General features: G+C 39.0%; 1 protein-coding gene across 2 annotated transcripts in view; it reads right to left on the bottom strand.

Annotated features, from left to right (window-relative positions):
- ZMAT4 (zinc finger matrin-type 4) overlaps positions 1-23,955 on the bottom strand; it is a 338,086-nt gene that overhangs the window by 207,676 nt on the left and 106,455 nt on the right. The gene's annotated exons all lie outside the window — the stretch shown is intronic.

Raw genomic sequence — 23,955 nt, 5'->3', positions numbered from 1 at the left:
AATACCTCCGCATGCATTTCGTGGGATAAAGGCTCAGATGTTAAGTGACCTGCCCAAGGTCATAAAGCCAAAAAAATTTCAGGATTAGAAAACACACTTAATTAAGAAAGGTAAGAGCACTGGTGTCTCTTAGCTTGGAGTGAATTATTTTGAGGATAGTTTATCCTCAAAATAAATTTGTATTTATATAAATTATATTGAATATTGTATAAAACTATTGAATTATATTTAATTGTCCTCCAAAGTAAGACAGGTCAGCAGAGGGAATAATGGAAAGACCAACTCTGATGAAAAACCGGCTTTTTCTCTGGCTCCTGCTGCCCTGCCCTAAGGAGCGAGGAGCCACCCACCCCACCCCAGGCGCCAGGCACACGCATCGTCTCCAACAGAAGCTTTTCCCTCCAGTTCTCCTACTCTGGCCTCAGTAATTAAACTGCCAAAAGAGATTTCCAATGTCAGATATCATGAACAAACAAAGAACATTGTCAGTACATCTGAGGACCGGTCAGGGCCCAAGCTCCGTGTGTGTAGGCACAACCGAGGAACAAAGTCTCACCTCCCGCAGGGTTAGCGAGACGCTCAAGTTCTGCCTGCGCTGACTAGTCCGTGCCCAGAGTGGTTCCATGTTTCCTCTACTCCTTTAAACTGAGACTCCCCTCACCTTTAAAGAATACCAAGTTGCTACCTGAGGCAGGAGGGTGGAGTGAAAAGGGTAGCAATAAAACACAGTCAAGACAGACCACGTACACAATGGTGATCCCGTAAGATTATAATGTAGCTGAAAAATCCCTGTTGCTTAGTGACGTCGCAGCCATTGTCACGTCATAGCGCATCGCCTTACTCAGGTGTTTGTGTTGATTGTGGTGTAAACAGACCTACTATACTGCCAGTCGTGTGAAAGCATAGTACATACAGGTATGTACACTACATAATGCTGATAATAATAATAAACGACTATTAATTGGCTCATGTATTTGCTTACTATACTTCTTATTGTTATGTTGAAGTGTATTCTTTGTACATATAAAAAAAGTTTGCCCTGGCTGGCGTGGCTCAGTGGATTGAGCACCCGCCTGCAAACCAAAGGGTCGCCAGTTCATTACCCAGTCAGGGCGCATGCCTGGGTTGCAGGCCAGGTGCCCAGTAGGGGGCACACGATAAGCAACCACACATTGATGGTTCTCTCCCTAACTCTTTCCCTCCCTTCCTCTTGCTCTAAAAATAAATAAAATATTTTAAGAATTTTTAAAGAATTAAATATCTAAAAATAATAAAAATTAGTTATTAAAATAAAATAGTTAAAACTAATATTTGAAAATATTTAAAATAACTAATGTAATTTTTAAATTGTAAAAAAATTTTGCCGTAAAGAATAGGCTGTGTTATGCCTGCGATAGACTCATACACCTCATATTTAACTAGTCTCTTGATCGCCTCATTTTCTGTTGTGCCTCATTTAATCTTGTGTAGTTTTGTGCAGTAACATGCTGCACAGGCTTGTAGCCTGGGGGCAATAGGCTGTACTGTGTACTCTGGGTGTGTAGTGGACGATACCATCTAGGTTTGCGCAAGCGCACTCCATGATATTTGCGTAACAATGAAGCTGCCTATGACATTTCCCGCAACGTAGCCCCACTATCAAGCTGCACATGACTGTTGTCAGAAGTTCAAAACCCCACTTCTGTCTCTAGCACTTTCTAACTGTGGGACAGTGAACGAGTCACTTACTCTAATTTGTTTATAGCCCAAATGAGTCTCCTTGTCTCCACGTACACAATGAACATAACAATGTTTACTAGGGCTGCCATGAGACTCAAATAAGACAACACACATGAAAAATTGTAATTTACCTAATGCTAAATAAACATTTCTCAGTATTGGCTGCACCAAACCCTACCTTGGGTTCTACCACAGTCTGTATATGTAAATTTGCCTGGTATCCTCTTTTACCTAATTCCAATCCTCTGTCCCCTTGTTTTACTCAGAGATTATTTCTCCTTGTTCAGGCCTTGGTTCCACTTTGCCCTCATTAGCATTTGGGTTCTAGTCAATCTCATGGATGCTGGTTTGTCTTCATTGATTAGGCACACAGCAAATTGCATCTTGTTTACAGGATATATTGTAAATTCTTTCTCTCTGGTTTTCCTCATTTATCACTTTTTTAATGCCTTCTTTTGTGCCCAGATCAAGTACACTGTACTTCTAAAAAGTCCCTAAATAATTTTAAAGCTTTTAAATAGGTTTAAAAGTGCTATTGGAACATGAAAACTATTATAGACCTGTAAAAGTACTGAAGTGTGATTTTGTAATATATCTGTATCCATTTCTAGGAAGCAGAGAAACTTTAAGTTGGGGTTTATCTGGAGTCTTGTTTGCCTGCAAAGTCAGAAAAATGGAGCTCTGTGTGGACCTGTGTCATTTGACTTCAAATTTGACTGGTTGAAGTCAAATTTATTTTCTCTCAAATAAAATTATTCAGAGACTTTTTAGAAGTACAGTGTACTTGATCTGGGCACAAAAGAAGGCATTAAAAAAGTGATAAATGAGGAAAACCAGAGAGAAAGAATTTACAATATATCCTATAAACAAGATGCAATTTTCTGTGTGCCTAATCAATGAAGACAAACCAGAATCCATGAGATTGGCTAGAACCCAAATGCTAATGAGGGCAAAGTGGAACCAAGGCCTGAACAAGGAGAAATAATCTCTGAGTAAAACAAGGGGACAGAGGATTGGAATTAGGTAAAAGAGGATACCAGGCAAATTTACATATACAGACTGTGGTAGAACCCAAGGTAGGGTTTGGTGCAGCCAATACTGAGAAATGTTTATTTAGCATTAGGTAAATTACAATTTTTCATGTGTGTTGTCTTATTTGAGTCTCATGGCAACCCTAGTAAACATTGTTATGTTCATTGTGTACGTGGAGACAAGGAGACTCATTTGGGCTATAAATGTCCCCACATTTTGGGGACATTTGGGCCTCAAAATGTCCCCACATTTTGAGGACAATGTGGTGCAAACTAGTATTTGTCCTTTTTGCAGATAAATATGTTGACTACTAAAATCTGTACACATTTTCTACAGTTCTGTTTGCTCTTTGTAGGTATGGGGTAGTGATAATGTTGGGAATATACTGTTACAGTCAAAAACATATAACAGAACTTTAAAAAAAACTGCAGGCTCTGAATGTGGCCTCAGAGCCAGGGTTGGTGAAAAGCACAACAGACAAGTAACTGGTGAAAAGAGAAAGTGATAACAGCATGAACTCAGCTATGGCTGAAGTGGGTTTTCAATTTTTCATTTGTTGCCATAGAAAAACTTCTTTTCACAGTTCCTACACCATCAATCTATTCAAAGCCCTGGATTCCCAGAGAAAAAAAATCGTAGCAAAATTGGATATCTCATAATGTGGCCTGTTTTGTGGTTATTTTTTTCCTCTTTCCTAAAATATTACTTTTCTTTCATAAAGACTCCAGCAAAGGCAGTGTTCACTGGATCGTTTAATTGCAGGTTGATAAAACTAGTAAGAACTTGTTAACGGAAAAGACATAGAAATAAATGATAAACTCTGCTGTGAAGCCATGCTGTGAGGAGAGACATTGGAGTTTAAGGAATATTACCAAGTTTTGTTCTTTAAAGGCTGGTTTTACACCTTCAGCTCCCCCCTCCCCAGTGTGGTGAAAGGAGAACCAACTCCCCTACAGGCACCGCCTCTGCCCTTGTGTGTGGGTAAAAGAGAAAGAGAGCCTTGGCCAACAGCACCAGATTTCAGAACACTGGTGGAGGTGGTCTTGCTCATCACTTACTGTGTCCCTTTCGTCTGGTCAGCTCTTTTCCCTCCTGCAGCTTTCTCCAGGCTGCCTGGGCCATATCCAGTGCCTTCCCACCCACGAGCCATCCTACACTTTGGGCTGGAAGTCCAAACCCCTAAGGTAGTAACCATGGAGGCCCCCTCGCAGCTAGTCCGATTCACACTCAGAGCCACTTCCGAAGAATGTTGGCTGATAAAGGGAGAGAGTTTCCCAGGGGTTTGTTTGGAGGAGCTCAGCACCTTGCCCAGCCTCAGCACTGCGGTGCGTTCAACACGATTCAACAGCAGGGCGCAGCTCTGCTAGTGAGCCCTCTCTCCTCTTCCTGGCACACTCCCCTCTTTCTCAGGCGAGGACTCTCCGAGTCACCTCCAGTGCCTACCTTCATGGGCTCCCTTAGACCCCTTAACTGCCCGCGTTGCTTGCCATGTGGCATAGTAATCTCACTTCCTTCGATTTATTCTGAAAATAAAACCTTCCCCACAGAATGTTAAAATGAAATTTGAGGGAAGATGTCCATTGCAGTTTTATCTAAAATGAAACAACAACGAAAATCATGAAACAGCTACATGTCCAACTAGTGGCAATGGAATGGCCTAATGTTCAGCTGAAAACTGAACATTAGAAATTCTTTCCAACTAACAAATGTTGAATGAACAATTCTAAACTCAAAAATCACTCTTATACTGGAATTGCAGTTACATAAACATTCATTAGGATGTCACGAAAGGTGGGAGAAGCACAATTTATCAGGGTACAGGAAATATCGGTAGTTCTCATTTTTATTTCTATAAGTTGGACTTTAATATAAAAATAGTAACTTCACAGTGCTCATCGTAACTCTCCATTCAGTATACCTTTCATTCACAATGATTTTAATTAGTAAAAAGTATCACTGATCTGGAATGCTTTGGGCGTGTATTGGTATAACTGACTGCATTTCCATCTACCCTTATAAATGTCTTATCAACATTCAAAACACATTTTTGTATTCCAGTACTTGGGGATTACATCAGTGTGCTTAACCCAAGTACAATATATGTTACTTCAAATTTTAAAACTCCATTTTGGGAGACACAAATATGCCAGGGTGAAAATGTATACTTTTTACAACACAGTCACTTTTGTTTTCTGTATACGAATTGAGACTATGGGGCCAGGTGGCAAATGTCCAGCCAAACTGAGAAGACCTGGACGAGAGCTATTTCTGAAACTAGTTTATGCCATACAAATAAACATACACAACAACAAGTCCTTATGACTTTTTCAAAGATTTATTAATACCTAAAATGTGCACTGTTTCTAACAATGTAAAAAGACAGACACATTGCCAGCTGAAAAAAAATGTAAAGAAAAAACTAAATGTATACATGCTAAATGTATATATTACAGAATTTCAAGAGGGAAAAGGACAATTACTTTAAGAGAAGGCATGAAAAAAATTTATAATCTCTTTCAATTGCACTGAGAGTCGTTTCCAGCTCTTTCTTGCATTAATACTTGCATTTTAAGCAAAAGTCATTACTTCCATTCAAACCACATCAGCTTTAAGCTTCCCAGAAAGGCCGGAAATGACCAACTCTTCCATTTTAATTAAAGCCCTTGCCCCTGATGCCAGGCATTGTGCAGGGGCAGACCTATCTGCAGATTAGTTCCTTTTCCTGAAACAATCTCTTGGCACTCAAAGAAATAGTCTAAAGTGGAAATTTAGGCCAGCCTTCTCCTTGGGGGGATAACGAAAATGACAAACCTCCATTTCGGATGCACTGCTGTGAAAGAAGGGGGAGAAACTCATAGAAGCAGAATGGCTTTGTGCTTCACCTAAAGAGCCATCTTCCATTATCACATATTACTTTAGAAAAATTCACAACCAAAATTTGCTTCCAACAAGGCTCCTGATTTTTGGTCTCATAAAATGTGGAGATAAAGTGACTTTGTGTTTGCATAATGCTCCAAACAGCCTTTAAAATTTTTTCACGTTTATCATCTCATTTTATCCTCAAGTCACAGCTTTGAGGCTGGCAGGAGAGGTGTGATTTCAAATAAGCTTTAAGATCCATTCCTGATTTCCTAGTTAAGTCTTCACCACCTTCCTTCATCATAGATATCTAATTATACCTCTTCTAGAAACCAGCTGAAATAATAAGTCAAAGACCATGAGCAAAAGAGAAAACCTGAAACAGACTGATAATTACAGAGGAGTGATTCTCACATGCCACCAATTTTGAGGTATTTCAACTCATTCTAGGGCAGGGGTGTCAAACTCATTTTCACCAGGGGCCACATCAGCCTCGTAGTTGCCTTCAAAGGGCCAAAATAATTTTAGGACTGTATAAATGTAACGACTCCTTAACTGTTAAGGAGTTGAAATTACATTCGGCCATTTGAAGGCAGCTGTGAGGCTGATGTGGCCCCTGATGAAACTGAGTTTGATGCCCCAGTTGCAGGGTGAAGATCACAAATACCAAGCATCTGACTTCCCAGGCTGCATGAGAATGACTGGCTGATAGGAAATTGGGTTTCCATCTCTCGGGAAGGAGAATGCGCACTGGAAGAACTCAACTTAACACTCTAAGGCTGAGCCCTGGAAAAGCTGTAGCATGACCTCACTAGAAAGTCGAGGTTAAAAGCAGATAAACCGGAGAGAACCTCAAGAGGTGGAGATTCTTCTGATGAGCGGGCCTCTTTCCCGGAGTGATACACCCTTCCAACAGGAAGGGGGTTGGATACAGAAGCCTAGAGTGGAAGATGGTTCAAACCCTGAAACCTAGGAAGACAGAACCAGCCCCTAGAGGAAGGCTTTACCAACACGGAGGGGGAAGAAATAAGACTCCTCTGCTGGAACTTCCCTGGGCCCCAGATTCTGGATCTCCTGCCCAGGCTGCTGAGCCACTGAAATGGTCTATAACCCAGTACTGGATCAGAAGATGCTCAGAAGATCCTGTGAGAAGATCCAAGGCCAATCCCTTCACACTGAGGACGTGCAACAGGCCTTAATAGCTCTCTGTTCTGCCAAGGATGAGTGGCATCTCTGAAAAAATTCTGTAACACAAAGCAAAACTTTGGAAAAACCCTCCAGGAGGAGATATCAAAGGTTAGATTTTTTTCAATGCAAAATATTTACTCTAATAGAAGTAAATTTCAAAAGGTACATGTTTAATGTCCTTTAAGAAAATACAAACTGAAGATAAAATCTCAAAGATAAGACAATTAATTAAGATGAAGATGTACTGTCTGAGTTAATAAAGTAAGAACATTAAGCATACCATAGCTTAATGTGGAAGGTCTTTCACAGAAGTTTAAGAACAGAATCAATGCCGCAGATCAGTGTGAAAGTCAAGACAGAGAAACTTCCCACAGTATAGAGGAACGGGAGGGAGAAAGGGGCAGGGAAATGACATTGATGAGATCTTGCATACGAAAGGCCGGAACAAATACAGTGTGGCTTAGGTGGCAAAATGGACACAGAAATTCCCAAAATAGACCCACCACTTTACAACCAAAAACAAACTAAAAAAAAACAAAAAACAAAAAAAACAAAAAACCACTAACCTTGTGATTTAAAAGCAAAAAAAAAACAACAAAACAAAAGGAACAGAACAGATAGATATGATTACAACAAATATATATTTTTTTAATCTGAAATACATACACAGGGCCCTGGCTGGTGTATCTCAGTGGATTGAGCACAGGCCTGTGAAGCAAAGGCTCGCTGGTTCGATTCCTAGTCAGGGCACATGCCTAGGTTGCAAGACAGGTCCCCAGTAGGGGACACATGAGAGGCAACCACACATTGATGTTTCTCTCCCACTCTTTCTCCTTCCCTTCATCTCCCTCTAAAAATAAATAAATAAAATATTTTTTTAAAAAAAAAATACATACACAGGGCGCAGCAAAAGTAAGTAGGTTTACAGTTGTTCTTATGGAAAGTAATACAATAATTAATAAATAATAATACAAGAATAAACCATTACACGTAGTCACAATTGTAAACCTACTTTTGCCCCACCCTGTATGGAAGAGGCAAATCACGAGTAGGAAAAAGATTTGCAATATGTAAAAAAAATGGTTTAACACCTTAAGATAAAGAGTGCACTAACAGATTTATTAGAAGAAAAATATTAAAATAGGCAAAGGATATAAATAGGAATTGTAGAAATGCAAAAAGCTAAAAGATACATGAAAAGAAGTTCATCCAAATTCTACCTTGTAATTTTTTAAGTAAAAAATATATATATTTTCACTTATTAAAATGGCAAAAAGCCCTGGCTGGTGTAGCTCAGTGGATTGAGCACAGGCCTGCAAACCAGACAATCGCTGTTCGATTCCCGGTCAGGGCACATTCCTGCATTGCAGGCCAGTTCTCTGCAGGCCAATTCCCAGCAGGGGATGCATGAAAGGCAACCATACATTGATATTTCTCTCCCTCTTTCCTTCCTTTTCCCTCTAAAGATAAATAAATATATATTTTCACTTATTAAAATGGCAAAAAGATTTTCAAAGTATACATATCTATATTGGTGAAAGGAAATCTAAGATTCTTGAACATAGCTAATGGGCATAGAAATTGATACAAACTTCCTGGATGGAAATTTTGCATTGTAAATTCAATAGGCAAAAACTTGTTTGAGCTGACAATCGTACTTCTACAAATTTATATTAATGAAGTAATCAGAGACATGTATTGCTATGAATTTATATTAGTGAAAATGAGAAAATAAGTTAAATGTCCTGAACAAGAGAAATAAATATTATGATACATTTATATGATAAATTACCAAACTGCCATCAACAAACATAATAATAATATTCAATGACATGAAAAGTACCTATAAAATAATACTAAGAAAAAATTCTCTATTTCAAACCAGACTATAAGTGATGCCACATTTTTTAAACAAAATTATATGTCTGTACAACACGTGTGTGTGCCTAGGAGGAAACACACCGAAAGATTAACATTATTTACCATGAATCACAAGTGATTTCAATTTTTCTTCTGTATGATTTAATAAAAATTTCCAGTTCCTTAAGAGACCTAATTATTCCAATAATTAGAGAGAAAAATTAAAATTTCAATGATTCATTTCAATATTATTTACCATTGTGCTTGCCCATCTTTAAGATGAGGAAAGTATCTCAGAAAGACCAAAGAACTTGTTCAAGATCCCATAACTTATACATTCTCAGAGAACAGGAATTATAGCTGTTTGTTCACTGTCCTGTCCCCATTTCCTATCCCCAAGCCTGATACATAGTAGGTGCTTGATAAAGATTTGTTGATTGAGTAATTGAATGCATGAATGAAAGAATGAGGCAATCCCAGAACAAGAGCCCAAGACCTTGGATTAGTTAAACCAACTGTGTGAAAGTATTATACACATAATTGGTGCAGACTCCCTTCCAGTATGAAAATAAAATTCAACCTCATACCCATCTATTTCCATTTCTGTGGGGACGACTTTCTCGAGAGTCCCCCCTGAGTGCCAGGATGAAAGTGAATATGGCCGAGACATGATATGATCTGCTTGGGGAGGAGAAATGGGCTGTGGCCAGTTTCTCAGGGGAGACAAAGGCCCTGAGCGCCCTCTTCCATAGCCTTTTATTGGGTTGTAATACACAGGAATACAGGGGGACAAGGATCAAAGAGTAGATAACATTTCAAAGAAATCTGAGGGCTTAGTCTGGGTAAGAGTCTGTCAGGAACAGAGTTTTAGGGTTTCCTGCTCGAACCCTTAACAAATGAATGAAAGCATTCTTAGCAGAGCAGATTTTACAGGTTTATCAGGAAGTCTTTGTGATAGGAGATTTTTTCCCCTGGACTTGCTCTAGCAAGGCAAGGAGCTGCACCTCTCCCCAACAGGTATTCAGGCTCAAGGGGATTAGAGTCAGGAAGCACTTCTCCCAGAGAACATGGAGACTCAGGCCATGTCAAAGCTGGGGCGGGAGGAGAGTCCATTGCTCTTTGTTGCAGCCCCTCCCCCCAGTCCTTCCATGAAGGCCTCCCAAGTAATCAAGTCTGGCTTAGGTTGCCCCCCACTGTGAGGGGTCTTAACCGTCACTGACTTCCAACCAAGCTCCGGGGGTAGGGAGAGGAACTGAGGCAGTGATTGCTACCAGAGACAGGCTTTGTCTCCTGCGGCTGGCATTCCAAAGGTCGTCTCTTGCCCTTAGCCACAAGGGGTAGAGATACAATTCCTTAAATCAGGCAGAGTGGTCTACAACACATTTCTATAACCAATTGCTGCAGCACAAGTCAGAGAGGAGCGGGCAGCCTGCAAACCAGAGAAAGTTCTGAGAAACAACTGCAGACATTTTGCAAAGTGTGCACATTGGAAGAAAAACTCTCGGCAGGTGAAGTGATGAAGACTGAGCTTGAAGCATAAACTCTGAAGAAATTGAGAAATCGCTGCAACTGGTATGAAAGTCAGAGATTCAGAGTGAACGATGTTGCTGCAGACGCTGTGGCATGAGTGGGCCCAGCTTGTGAAGGAAGAGGTTCAGAAGAAGCCGCAGTCAGTTCCTCTACAGCTTCTAAGAACCTGACTCCCCAGATGCTAGTTAGATAAAGTCTCTTTCATCCTGTGGTCAGGCATGTAGATTGCTGGGCCAGGGTTTTATGTCTCTTACTTTTTACTTGTAGGATCTGGGGCATTTGTGCTGTTGCAGACTGAATTGGGTCCCCCCAGTTTCATATGTTGAAGCCCCACCTCAAATTTTACTGAACTTGGGAATTAAGTGTTTTTGAAGGTAATTAAGGTCAAGTGGAGTCAGATGCATGTGGCCCTAATCCTATAGGACTGATGTCCTTTTAAGACAAGGATGAGACACCAGCCATCCCTTCCTCCTTCCACATGCACAAAGTAAAGGCCATGTGAGGACACAGCAAGAAGGTGGCCATTCTGTAAGCCAAGAAAAGAGGCTTCACCAGAAACCTTGACCTAGCCATCTACTCTCCAAACCTGAGATTGTCTGTTGTTTTTAGACACCCCATCCATGAGGTTTTACCTAGGCAGCCTAATCCAAGACATCTGCCATTGTCTGAAGTGATGCTCTTTTTGGTTCTTTCTTCTTATACATAGTTTTCAGTCTATACATCAAGAGCAAAAAGCATAGCCTCAAAGTTTCTAGAACTGGGTCATTTCATTTTTTTCTAAAACATCTATAAAAGAGCCTTTGAAATGAGAAATATGTATCTTAAACAAGTATTAGGAAAAGGTCATTTTTCTTTGGAGAAAAGGTGTGTGGTGGGAATGTACGGTATTCATGATGGTGTAAACATGTTTACACTAAATTTGTACTTCTGTCTACCTACACAAGTGACTCTATCAATGCATTGCAATTTTAAATCAATGTCTTGCAATTCAAAAAGTTATTTTGCCACCAAAGCATGGAGGAAACATTTTCCTGCTAATTATGTTTTCACGATGTCTGAGCATTTTAAGCAGAATCACATGAGAAATAAGAGAACACTGGAAGCTAAATAATGTTATATACCTCGTCTAGGCTTCTCTTTTGCTGTTTGGGGAAAAAAATAAACAAAAATGATGTTTCCCCAGAAGCTGCTTGTAACGAAGTTAAAGTTAGAGATGAGGGAAAAAATAAAGCCAATGTGATCGGTAACTAAAGTCAGAGAAAACTGGGTGATCTGAAGCAACAAAGCTACCAAATCCTCCCGAAATGTGAAAGTAGAAACACCACAAGCCAGTCCTGGGCTATTGTTTCCCAAGACCTCCTGGTTTCCCTTATAAAATTCATATCTGGATTTTCATAGTAAAAACATCACAGTGTAAAGTCCTCCAAGATGAACCCTGCCACTTTCATGGGCAAACTCCAGTGCAGGCTCCATCTCTTTGATTGGATGGAGGCTTGGCCTGTCAAGAAAACCTCCCTCCAATCAAGGTTAAGTAGAGCCCCTGCCTTTGTGAAATGAATGACTAGCTGAGCAAGGCAGGACAGTCACCCTGACAGCCACAATAAGGACAACGGCAGCAGTAAGGCTCATGTGTGGTCTCTTTACTCCATATATATTTTCACATTACAGTCCCTTTTACCCCGTCGTTCTATACTCCTTGACATGCACCATGTAATTAATTATTCTTAAGTTGAATTCTATTCTTATGACTGAAATCTCAATTTCTTGGTTTTTTTTATAGTTTTAATCCATCCCCACAATGTACCTGTAAGAGTTCTGCACAGAGCAGCTCCTCCTCTGTGAGCAGAAGACTTTTAGTTCTGTAGTCTATTTTTGCTCTGTAGTCTGTTTGCTTGTTTTCGCTTTTATTGCCTTTGATTTTGGTGTCAAATCCAAAAAATCATTGCCAGTACCAATGTCAAGGAGCTCAGCCCCTATATTTTCTTCTAGAAGTCCTACAGTTTCAGACCTTACATTCAAGTCTTTAATCCATTTTGAGTTGATTTTTGTGTATGCCATAAGACAGGGGTCCAGTCTTCCCAGTACAATTTATTGAAGATAATCTCCTTTGCCTGTTGTATATTCTTGGCCCCTTTGTCTTAAATTAATGACCATATATGGGTGTATGGGTGGGCTTATTTCTGGGCTCTCTAGTCTCTTCATACTGTTTTGATTACTATGGCTTTGTAGTATAATACCAGAAGATGTGACGACTTCAGCTTTTTCTCAAGGTTGCTTCAGTTATTCAGGGTCTTTTGTGGTTACATACAAGTTGTAGAATTGTTTGTTCTATTTCTGTGGAAAATGTGCTTGGAATTTCTATTGGGATTGCATTGAACTTGTGGGTTACTGTGAGTGGCAGGGATACTTCTTCCAATCCATGAGTATGGAATATCTTTCCAATTTTTTGAGTCTTCATCAATTTCTTTTACCTGTATATTGTAGGTTTTGGTGTACAGACCTTTTTTCATTGGTTAAATTTATTACTAGATATTTTGGGATTCAATTCAAAATGGGGCTCTTTTCTAATTTCTCTTTCTGATATTTCACTATTAGTGAATAGAAATGCAATTGATTTGTGTATATTGATTTATGTCCTGCAAGTTTACTGAATTTGTCTATTAGTCCTAACAGGGTTTTTTGGTGGAGTCTTTAGGGTTTTCTACATATTATAGTATGTCATTTGCAAGTAGAGGCAATTTTACTTCTTCCTTTCCAGTTTGTCTCATTCCTGATCTTAGAGGAAAAGGCTTCAGAGTTTTACCATTGAATATAATGTTACCTGTGTGTTTGTCTTCTATGGCTTTTATTATGTTGAGGTACAGTCCCTCTATTACATTTTGTTGAGAGTTTTCTTTTTATTATGAGTGGATATTGAGTTTTGCCTAATACTTTTTCTGCATCTATTGAGACTTTCATATGATTTTTATAATTTGTATTGTTAATGTGATATATCCCATTGACCGATTTGCAGATGTTGAATCATCCTTCTACCCTTGGAATAAATCCCACTTGATCATGATATATGATTCCTTTCACGTGTTGTTGAATTTGGTTTGCTAATATATTGTAGAGGATTTCTGCATCTATGTTCATGAGAAATATTAGGCCGTAATTTTCTTTTCTTGTAGTGCCCTTGTCTGGTTTTAGTATTAGAGTAATAGTAAGTAAATAGTAAGTAAAGCCAGTAAATGCTGGCTTTATAAGTCAGTTTTAAAGTATTTCCTCCATTTCTATTTTTTGGGAGATTTTGAGGAGAATTAGTATTAATTCTTTTTTGAATGTTTCATAGAATTCACCAGTGAAGCCATCTGGTTCTGGACTATAATTTCTTGGGAGGTTTTTGAATACCAATTCACTCTCTTTACTAGCTAGTGGTATGTTTAAATTATCTATTTCATTATGGTTCAGTTTAATAGATTGTATGCTTCTATGAATATATCTACCTTTTCTAAATTGTCCAATTTTTTGGCCTCCAATTGTTCATAGTAGTGTCTTTTTGATCCTTTGTATTTTTGTAGTACTAGTAACAATGTGTCCTCTTTTATTTATAATTTCGTTTTTGCATCCTCTTTCATTTTTGTCTTGGTAAGTCTAGATAAAGATTTACCCATTTTCTTCATCTTTTCAAAATATCAGCTTTCAGTTTTATTGATATTTGCTATTGTTTCTTTAGTCTCTGCTTCTTTTTTTTTTTTACTTTTACTAAGTAGATATTTTCTTCCTTCCACTAAAAGCTCTGCACAGAATAGGAGACTACCAACAAAATAAATTACAACTACAAAGTGGGACAAAAATTGCAAATTATATCTGATAAGGGGTTAAGATCCAAAATGTAAGAACTCGTGCAACTCAAAAACAAAACAAAACCAAGAAAAAAACACCCTCTGGTTAAAAATGGGCAGAGGAACAATGTAGACATATTCCAGAGAAGACATCCAAATGGCCAATGGGTACACAGAACAGTGCTCAACATCGCTAATAAGCAGGCAAATGCAAATCAAAACCACAATGAGATATCACCTCACACCTGCTAGAATGGGCATCAACAAAGAGTCAAGAAATAGCAAGTGCTGGCAAAGATGTGGAGAAAAGGGAACCATTGTAACTGGCACAGCCACTAGGAAGATGGTGATTCCTCAAAAAAAAAAATTAAAAGTAGAACTGGCACAGGATCCAGCAATCCCACTTCTGGGCATATATCCCAAGGAAATAAAAACAGGATATCAAAGAGATATATGCACTCCCATGTTTACTGCAGCATTATGCACAGCAGCCAAGATATAAAACAACCTCAGTGTCCCTCTGTGGGTGAATGCATAAACAAGATACGTTACGTGCACAGAGTGGAATATTATTCACCCATGAGAACACAGGAAGTCCTGCAAGTTCAGACGTATCGATAGGCCTTGAGGCCATTATACTAAGCAGTAAGCCAGAAAGAGAAAGACAAATACTGCATGGTACCCATTATACATGGAACCTAAAGTAAATAAAAATACAACTGATAGAAACAGGGAATAGATCAGGGGTTGCCAGTGGCTAGAGAAAGAGAAGGAAGTAGAGAGAGGTTGGTGAAAGGCTGGTAAACTTCCAGCTACCAGATGAATAAGATCTGAGGGTCCAATATAAAACATGGTGACGATAGTTGATAACTGTATTGTATAACTGAAATTGGATGAGAGTAGAACTAAAATGTTCTTTCACACACACAAAGATAAATATAATAAACGTGTGTTAGATGTGTTAATTAGCTTGATGGGGAAATCCTTTCACAATGTGTATGTTGAATTACTACAATGTATACTTTAAATATCTTGCAAATTACTTGTCAATTATACCTCAATAGAGCTGAAATGAATGAATGAATACATTGCCAGGTGACTCAGACTATAGAATGTAGCTCCACCAGTCCTCATTTTAAACACAGAAATAGTTTGTAAAAAATGGACTAACAGAACAAAGAAAAACAGTAGAATATCTACCTAACAAAAATTCTCCAACTTACAAAAATTATATTTTTAAAGTCAGATTCCTCTGGTACACTCAAAACATGACTTTAACAACTTAGTTGTAATTCCAGATTGGTCCTGGGAGGAGGTAAAAATTTCATATCCACCCTAGTTTCAAGAATACTTCTAGGCACACATAATTTTCATAATCTGAAAAAAGCAATCAGCAAACTTATTGGGTATAAAATACTACACACAGGAGAACAGGTCCACCTTCCCACCTCCTGGTCTTTCCCCCATGTTTGAACTAGATTCGCACACACACGATTAGCTAGCTGACGTGGGCAGGGCTAGAAATCCTCACCACTGGTGAAATCGAAGGTCCAGCCTCTTTGCCAGTAGAAAAATAGACCAGTAGCTTGGCTTCACTCAATGACAAGAAAACAAAAATATTTTATAATGAATTCCTAGGGTCAAGTGCCCAGACGCATACTTCATTTCCCCAGCACCATGTGGTTGGGTTAATACTACATTCTACAGACCTCAAGGGGAAGTATACACATGGCTGCCAGCTGCAACTCCATGTCACCTGCAGCTCCACCGCCACCTGCGTTTGAGTTTTTATCTGTTTACCTCATCAAAGCCCCAGATTGTAGTCTGTTTACAAGTTTTTGAACTGACAGCATGATTAAAGGAAAGTCAGGACTTTCTGAAATAATCCTCCTCTCTAGCCAGGTGGTTCGGAAAGATACACATGTTCGGTAGAAGATAGTTTTATTCAATAGATATTCACCAGATGTTCCCAGAGTCCCTATGTCACTTCCCTAAGCTGGAAGAACCAGGGAGAAACATAGCTGAAAGGAACCAGAAGTTTACATTTTCAGATGCTACGGAATGCAGAGTGTCCCCTCTTGGGGAGAGCAGAGAAGAGAGTGCAGGAACTCCTGGGTCCCACCCCACTGCCTGCCTCTCTGCCTATGGACCAGACTCAGAGTAGTTCTTTTACTCTCCACTTTCTTTAAGTTGGGTCTCTGGACCACCTGATTCAGAATCATAGGAAGGTTTGTTTTTTTTTAAGGAATTTTTTAGAACTAATAATAAGAATTACTACGGGTGGGATGCTGGGAATTAGGTTTCTCACCAGCTCCCCAAGTGCCCAGAAGGCAAGTATATTTTTAAAAACTGGGGTTTTTCTTTCCCACCTTTCTCAACTGCTCCTCTCCCCTCCCATTCTATGGCTGCCAAGCTCAGATTAAAAGAAAATAGACTGAGAGAGCTATCTCCAGTTTCAGCTGGATTGCACTTCAGCGTGCAGCAAAATCAGGAAGAACCAGTCTCCAGGCCAGTCTCCCAGGGAACTGCGAAGAGCAGGCTGAGAAGGGCAGAGCTTAAAAGAGGTCTGTTTGGGGCAGAGGCAATGCGCCGACACCTCCCAGCTCTCGGCTTCTAAGACAGCCTCTTTTCATTGCTCACAATTGTTTCTGTCCATCCCCCCTCTCAACTTCCGTCTTTTTCTTCCTAACCGCCTTCAGAACATTCCCCTTAAATGTCCTACTGACCTACTCAAAGTCAATACTTTCAAAGAGAAACCATTATCTTTCCTCCTTGGCCTAGTCCCCTTTTTGATGTCCCTGTCTTTGTCTAGAATACCAGAATTCTTGCAGGCAACCACGCACAAAACCAAGTGAAGCAAAGATATTGGAATATAGTAACCAAAAAGTTTAAATAAGGATGATAAGTATATTTAAGAAGCTGAGAAGATATTACAGATGAAACAAAAACATGGAATCATAAAAAATTAAGAGGCCCATTACATAGTAGAATTATATACCATGACCATGTTAGATCTATTGGTTTAACAGATGAAAATCCAGCAATGTTAAGACATGGTTCAACTTTATTTTTCTTTGATAACCTGAAAAAAAATACATCTTTTTAAAATAAAAATTTAATGTCCACACAAAAACATGCATGTGGATATTTGTAATAGCTTTGTTCATAATTGTCAAAACTTGGTAGCAACTGAGACATACTTTGCCACCTGTGGTACATCCAGACAATGGAATATTACTCAGTGCTAAAAAGAAAGGAGCTATCAAGCCATGAAAATATATGAAGGAACATTAAGTGCATATTACTAAGTGAAGGAAGCCAATCTGAAGAGGCTGCAGACGGTACGATTCCAACTACATGACATTCGGGAAAGGTAAAACTATGGAGACAGTAAAAAGATCATTGGTTGCCAGGGGTTAAGGAGAGGCAAGGATGAACAGGCGGAGCATGGAAGATTTTTAGGGCAGTGAAACTACTGTATATGCTGATAAAATGATGAATATGTCATTATACATTTGTCCACACCCATCACCCTAATGTAATTATGATGTATTAATGTACGTTCATCCACTGGAACAAATGTATCGTTCTGGGGGATGCTGATCAAAAGGGAGGGTGTGCAGGAGTCAGGGCAGGGTGTACATGGAATATCTTTGTACATCCCTCACAATTTTGCTGTGAACCTGAAACTGCTCTTAAAAAACTAAAAGTCTTTTAAGTAAAAAAAAATAAATAAATAATGTAGATCTAAAAACCCATAGGAACATTATCAAACTGAATACAATATTGTGGGGTTTTTTTAAAGTAATATATCGTGATCAATAATGGATTATCTAAGAGGTGCAACATGGGACAATATCAAAAAAATCAATGTTACTTATCACATTAATACACTAAGGGAAGAAAAAAATCATCTCAACTAATGCAGAAAAATCACAGGATGAAATCCAGCACCTCCTTATACTTTTTAAAAACTTAGTACACTAGGGAAAGATAGGGATATTCTTATCTCCAAGTGAGTTATATGAAAAATCAACAACAATAATTATACTTAATGGAGAAATTCTGATTGTGTCCCTTCAGAGACTAGTGATGAGAACTATATGAGCACTGTCGCTTTTGCTGCGGGAGGCAGCACTGGAGCTTCTCACTAACACCCTAAAGAAAGAAAAAGAAAAGGAGATCTAAGAACAAGAAGGGAAGAGCTACAACTCATTGTTTGCAAATAATGAGAACATTTATCTACAAAAGCCAGTAGAATCAATGGACCGACTATTGGAACTGACACGAGAGTTTTGTCACTTTGAGTGACATGAAGATGCGCTGCCCAGGTCACCTGCAGTGGAGGAGCTGTTGTCCCTGCTATGGGGGTACAGTCAGCAGGCAGCCTATAGCTGGCATCTGTTTGGGGGAATCCCCTCAGTTGGGGGGAGCTGACTTGCCCAAGATCGAGTCCTTCTCCAAATATGGGGAGAAAGGTACATTAAGTAAATATATCATAGGAGAGGCACCTGGCATAGATCAATTCTGAGAATGCACTATCAACTTTGAGGGTGATTAACTTATCCCACTGCACCAGAAGTTAAATCAAATTTAACCTGGACCAGGTTAGACAACTAGTAGGTTGAACAGAGCTGGGATTTGAACTCAGGCTTTCTGACACCAGAGGCTAATGTGTTAACTGCAGTGCTACAGGATAATTTCCCCTTACCATCATAAGATCACAAAATGCCTACTGTGTTCTTGCTTCCATATGTTTGTTCATTCCCTTGCCAATTCCTGGGATACATGTATGCCCTCTATTATACACTTGAATATAACAACTCTTCCATGTCTAGTCCAAGAATGACCCCTTTATGAACTCTTCCCCAGTTGCTCCAGACACAAATATCATCCTATTTTAACCTCTCACACCTCTCATTGTCTTTATCATATATTTAGCCTGTTACTTTTATTTAAGGAATTAATAAAATATTCCCTAGCCTATCTCATGCATATCTAATAACTTCCCAGCCTGTCTCCGGTAGCCCCAAACCACAGTCACCTTGCAAAGGGTGATGTATGGATTTTCTATAACCTCGCAAGGCAGGATATACAGCAGGTGTCAAAAAGTGCTTGTTGATTTAAACTAAATCAAATTTTATATACATATATATATACACACACACACACACACACACAGGCACATACACGCATATGTACATACGTGTATATATACACATGTGTGTATATATGTATACATATGTGTATGTGCCTATACACATATGTACGCATATTTGTATATGTATATATGTGTATATACAGATATATAAATTAGTCTCATTATCTCAAGACTGAAGTTAAAGCAGAGGAAACAACTGTCTATCTAACTCAGTTCTGCTTGTCTTTCTCAAACGCATGGTCAGTACTCTACAGTTTCTTCCTTATCTTCATCATTGTGGACAATCTAATTCTGATTCAGAATCTGATCTCAAAAGTCTGCCCACAGATAGATAAATATGCATTTATAAAGTTAGCCCAAACTACTGAGATGCATTAAACCAGCGTAATCATGCATTCGGGCTGGGCATTTCCTCATCCAAGGATACAACACAGTCTTCATCTTAACATCGCTGGTCACCACATGGTTATGCGGCACCACGCACCGCCCTCTCCCTCCTGCCACCTGCTCGTAACTAGATTTCAAGTCGGCCCGTCCACTTCTTTTCACCTGCTTACTGATGTGCTGTTTCATATAAATGTACTAAAATTGAAAACTGATGAATAAGGGTAGAAAAATTATGGCTATTATTTGTTTAAGGGATGGAGGCTGTAGCTGTCTTCAGCTCTTCGCCAGCCCACTGCAGTTGTTTCGGGCTTACATGACAAAACACAGCAGCCAAGGGGAGGCTGCGGCTGCTGGTTCTTTTCTTCTCTGCTGAATTAGGAATCCAGCAGAAATTAGTGCCTTAAACATAACCATCTGTTCGGCTCCATGCAGTCTTTTCTTCTGGACTTCAACGAGGGATGATATGTTGATTCTAAGTCAAATTTAAATCCAATTCCTGGTATTTCAAATCTTATTCCTCTCAGCTGAGAGTAAATTTATGAAACTGGGCCAAGACGAGGGAGGAACCTAACTAATGTTGGCATCCTGTTAATTTTCTAGTTTTCTTTTACTACATGAAACCAATGCTACAAAAATAAAAACCAGAAATCCTGTGATATTTCAGCTGTGAGAGGATTTAAATGGCCATAGATTCTGGCAGGTAAATAGTATGTAAAACTACATAATGTTCATTCATTCATTTATTCTCCAAATCTTTCATGCATATTATATTCAGACAAGAATAAAAATCCACCAACAGAAGTCATCTGGCATATTGATTATTCTGGTGGAGTTATTACAACAAAAACAGATGCTACCAAAATAAAGACTAGCCAGCATATATTTCCCAGTTATTCTGTTGCAAAGTCTCAACCTCACCTTCCATTCACTTGGCCTTCTCATTCAGTCCTTGTGCCAGAATGCACTTCACTGTGCTTCAGCCTGACATTTCTTGACCTTATTTTGGCTTTAGTATGTTTAATAGCATGCTCCTTCTCAAGTGTCTGGGCCTAGTATAGATGTACACAAGCACAGGTTGTGCTCAGGGAATAAAACAGGAGTTACATTCCACCAAAGGCTATTCTAGATCCAAGGATGAGTAGGTAGAAGATAATTTTGCAATCTGTTGCAAAGATTAAAACAGAGCAGAAAGTTAGAGTCTGCTTTAAGTATAAAGATAGGTCAACATTTCAAAACTAGCTTCACAAGAGATGTTGTTTAAACATTAATGAAGGAACATACTGCTGGAAGTGGTAATCAAGAGAACATGAGTGCAAGTTGACCCTCCAGCTGAACCCAGGCACTCAGAGGCTCCTCACCCCCTCCCCTGTCCTTACAATATATACTCTGCCTGCTGTCCCCAAAGTGGGAGCTGTTCCAAAGACATAGTCTTAAGAGAGTAAGGTGTTATTGAAACCATCTGTATAGAATATGTGACTAAACACAGTTAAGACCTCTACAGAAACTCTTAAGATTCTGGTGGAGATCGTGCAGAGATCTACGCCTCTTGCAGCCACCCAAGGCAAGTCTTATAAGTAAGTTGCCTTTTTTATCCAACCTGCCACCTACCAATCTGGAGTGGGCTGCTTCTTACTTGTGTCTCTCCTTGCCCTGTGTGTCTAAAGGCCAGTTTGTGAACCAATACAAACATTAACTTTGAGATGCTGACTAATTTATGGTTCCTTAACTATAAAAGGCAAAGATAGGACATGATGATTTTTAATGTCCCAATAAATATAACACTTAGCGATTCATGATATAGACTTTGAAAATGCCATGACAAATTTAGAACACTAAATGCATATATTAGAAAAGCAGGTCTCAAATCAATGACTTCAACTTCTACCTAAAAAAAAAAAAAAAACCTAGGAAGAATAAATTAATCCTAATAAAAGCAGAAGAAATAAATAAATAAATATCAAAGTGGAAATCATGAAAGTTGAAAACAGGGAAAATAGAAAAAATCAATGAAAGCCAAAGCTGGTTTGAGAGATTAGTTCATTTGGTAAGACTGTAGTCAGATTAATGAGTCAAAAAAATGGGGAGAGAGAAAAAGACAGAAATCATCAATATCCAGAACCAGACCTCCAGGGGAGGTCACATTACAGATATTAAGATAATAAGAGAATAGTATGTGCAGTGTTATTATGTGCATTAATTCTATAATCTTAATGAATTAGAAAAAATTCTTTGAAAAATGCAAGTTGCCAAAGTTCACTCAATAACAGATATTCCAAATAGAGAGTTAGAGGAAATCTCTATTAAAGAAACTAAATTTATAGCTGAAAGCTTTCCCACAAAGAGACATACACGCTGATGCTTTCACTGAGAAATTCTGACAGACATTTCAAGAAGAAAAAACACCAACTTTATACAAACTCTTTGAGAAAATTGAAGAGGAGGGAATGTTAACCAACTCATTCTATATGGCCAACATTATTCAGATGCCAAAAGCAAAGACATTGCAAGAAAAGAAAACTTAAAGACTAGTATTCTTCATGAACATAGATATAAGAATTCTTTCACATATTTTTAGCAAGTCAAATCCTAAAATGTATTTTAAAAAATACATCAAAACCAAGTAGGTTTTAACCCAGGAATGCAACATAGGTTTATTATTTGAAAGCCAATTAGTATAATTCACCATACCTACAGGTCAACAATAATAAAAAATAAGAAAATTCATTTAACATTAATTACTAAGAAATAGAAAGGAACTTCCTCAACTTGATGAAAGGCTTGTATAAAAAAACTAAAGCTAACATTGTACTTAATAGTAAAAATCTAAATGTTTTTTCCCAAATGTATTAGGCAAGGATATCCACTCTCACATGTTCAGTGAAATATTGTACTATAGCCAGTGCAATAAAGCGATAATAAATAGAATGCATCCAGACTGTAAAGTGAAAGACTAAATATACAAATGGACAATGGGAGACCATACATAAATACAGGACTCACACCAACAGCTGTAACAACCAGCCCTGGAAGTCAACCTACTATTTGCAGTAACCGGTCCATAAAGTCACACTACTATTTGTAGCAACCAGTCCAAGAAGCCAAACAGTAATGTCATAGCAATGGCCCCAAAGTGACAGAACATGATTAACAACTGAAGCTTTACTAATTTTGTTCCTGCTTCCAACTTACGCATAATGGGAGGAAGTCAAATACCTATCCTAAACCAATCACATACAATGCCCACTTTTACTTAGCCTACCTATAGCTTCCCTACTGCCAAAAGCCTCCAACTGAAGCATATTTGAATCCCCACAATTTTTCCAGCTATAAAGCCTTCCCAATCCTCTGTCTGCCTCTGAGTTTCGGCCAAATGCATGTGATGGTGGGTGACTCCCTTACTAAGGGAATCAAGCTCTGAATAAATAGCCTTTGTTTATTCTCACTTAGTGGTCTTCATTTCACTCCAAGAGACAAACAATACCATTTTAATTCAAAAACAACAGGGTTGTACATGTGAAAAATTCCATAGAGTCTTTTTTAAAGGATCCTAGAACTAACCACAGAATTAGTAATGTTTCAGGATAAAAGATTGATGTTTAAAAATGAATTGTATACCTACTAGCAACAATCAGAAAATGATTTTTTAATTCACTATCATATATCAAAAGTATGAAATACTTTGGGATAAAACTGACAAAATATGTGCTAGACCTATAAGTAAAAACTATGGTACATTGCTGAGAGAAATGAAACAAGACAAGTCAGTGAAGAGATGTACTGCATGCATGTATTGCAAGACTCGAAAATTTTTAAGGTGTCGACTTCCAGCCAAGATGGAGGCGTAGGTGGAAACACTGTGCCTCCTCACACAACCAAGTTTAAGGACAACAACGTTTTAGTAACAAAAATGCAACCAAAACAGAGAAAATTGAACTGTACAAAAGTCCAACAACAACAAACCATTCAGCCAGACTGGCAAGAGGGGCGGAGCCAGTGGCTGACAAGCTGGTTGGGCAGGAAAGATCGGCTGGACAACCCAGGCCCACAGGCGGTGGTTGGCAAATCCGGGTTGTGGGGTGGCAATGGGCAGACCCAGTGGGGGCACAAGGCAGATGGCTGACCCCGATCACACATTCACACATATAAACCTGGTGAAGGAGAGAGCAATGAGACAGACTGTGCAGACTAGGGCTCCAGCGACAGGAATTAAAGCCTAAAAGCACCAACTGGAAAAACTTTCAGGGTCCAGGTGCCATGAGAAGCTCCCAGGCTCACAGTTTGTTAGAGAGACCCACAGGGTCCTGGAGGGTGCACAGCCCCACACACCTGGGAGCCAGGGGGCCTGGTTTGCTTGTAGGAAGCAGCAGAGGGGACCAAAATCTGAGAGAGAGCGGA

Source organism: Artibeus jamaicensis, unplaced genomic scaffold (genome assembly GCF_021234435.1).
Source record: "Artibeus jamaicensis isolate MK-2021 breed Jamaican fruit bat unplaced genomic scaffold, CSHL_Jam_final scaffold_833, whole genome shotgun sequence".
In the NCBI taxonomy this organism is placed as follows: Eukaryota; Metazoa; Chordata; class Mammalia; order Chiroptera; family Phyllostomidae; genus Artibeus; species Artibeus jamaicensis.
Note: the sequence above shows the minus strand (reverse complement) of the source record. Positions and strands in the feature narration are given on the sequence as shown.